Raw genomic sequence first — 2,103 nt, forward strand, 5'->3', positions numbered from 1 at the left:
GGATGATATGGAGATGCAATTCTATGATTAACATCATACTTAGCAAGCATTTTACGAAAGGCACCATGAATAAAATGTGAACCACCACTAGTCATTAAGTATCTAGGGACTCCAAACCTCGGAAAAATAACTTCTTTAAGCATCTTAATAGAGGTGTTATGATCAACACTACTAGTTGGAATAGCTTCTACCCACTTAGTAACGTAATCATCGACAATTAAGATATGAGTATACCCATTAGAGGAAGGAAACAGTCCCATATAATAAAAGCCCCAAGCATCAAATGGTTCAATAACAAGTGAATAATTCATAGGCATTTCTTGACGTCTACTAATATTACCAATTCTTTGACATTCATCACAAGACAGAACAAACTTACGGCATCCTTGAAGAGAGTAGGCCAATAAAAACCGGATTGCAATACCTTATGTGCAGTTCTATATCCAGCATGGTGTCCTCCATAAGCCTATGAGTGACACTTGCGTAGGATCTATTCCTGTTCATGCTTAGGTACACAACTTCTGTCGGTGTCAAAACTGGCGGATCTCGGGTAGGGGGGTCCCGAACTGTGCGTCTAAGGCGGATGGTAACAGGAGGCAGGGGACACGATGTTTACCCAAGTTCGGGCCCTCTTGATGGAGGTAATACCCTACGTCCTGCTTGATTGTTCTTGATGATATGAGTATTACAAGAGTTGATCTACCACGAGATCGTAGAGGCTAAACCCTAGAAGCTAGCCTATGGTACAATTGTATGTTGTCCTACGGACTAAACCCTTCGGTTTATATAGACACCGGAGGGGGCTAGGGTTACACAGAGTCGGTTACAGGGGAGGAGATCTACATATCCGTATTGCCTAGCTTGCCTTCCACGCCAAGGAGAGTCCCATCCGGACACAAGACGAAGTCTTCAATCTTGTATCTTCATAGTCCGACAGTCCGGCCAAAGGATATAGTCCGGCTGTCCGGAGACCCCCTAATCCAGGACTCCCTCAATAACCCCTGAACCAGGATTCAATGACGATGAGTCCGGCACGCAGTATTGTCTTCGGCATTGCAAGGCGGGTTCCTCCTCCGAATATTCCACAGAAGATTTTGAACCGAAGGATAGTGTCCGGCTCTGCAAAACAAGTTCCACACACCATCGTAGAGAGAATAATATTTCCACAAATCTAATTTGCTGACACGTTTTGACAGCACGACACCATGTCATGGCCCGGTCATTATTCAAACCATTTTTCTCAACCAGCACCGCACATAACATGAGGCGGTTTTCTTGACACGTCTTGTAAAAGCAGAGATCGTGTCCCCCAGGATTCTCATCAATACGGAAGCGGGTAACCCAACTGCGCCATCAATTACGGTGCTTGGGGAATAAGAGGTTTTACCAGGTGAGTGGGGAGGCGCATCACCTCTTCCTCCCCTATAAAGGGATTATGATTCATTCTTTTCACCCATGCCTTCTCCCCATTTCATTCCATTCTGCTCAGGCTCCAGCGCCCAAGCGTCCACCTTCTCTACCCACAAAAGGACTTCCAAAGATGTCCGGATCCGGAGCAGGAGGCAAATGGATGGCCTCTACCGTCCGAGAGAAGGATATCAAAAAGCTTCGGGAGGCCGGGTATCTGGTCAAGAAAATCAACCACCGTCTTCCGATGGCGGGACAGATCGTCCCTACCTCGGAACCTCATGAGAGGGTTGTATTCCTCCCTCATTTTGTCTGCGGGCTAGGGTTTCCCCTCCACCCGTTCGTTCGCGGCATCATGTACTATTATGGGATCGATCTTCACGATCTGTCCCCTAATTCCTTCCTCAACATATCGACATTCATTGTCATGTGCGAGGCTTTCCTCCGCATTTCGCCACACTTCGCTTTATGGCTGAAGGTTTTTAATGTGAAGCCCAAGGTGGTGGGCGGTGAGAACGCCGAGTGCGGGGGCGCTGTGGTCAGCAAGATGCCCAACATCATATGGCTAACGAGAACCTTTAATGATTCTGTCAAGGAGTGGCAACAGCAGTGGTTTTACATCACTGAGCCGTGCGGCAAGGAATGGGTCGCCTCTCCCGAGTTTCGACCCGGCGCCCCTCTGCGGCTTACATCCTG

Source organism: Triticum aestivum, chromosome 7A (genome assembly GCF_018294505.1).
Source record: "Triticum aestivum cultivar Chinese Spring chromosome 7A, IWGSC CS RefSeq v2.1, whole genome shotgun sequence".
Lineage (NCBI taxonomy): Eukaryota > Viridiplantae > Streptophyta > Magnoliopsida > Poales > Poaceae > Triticum > Triticum aestivum.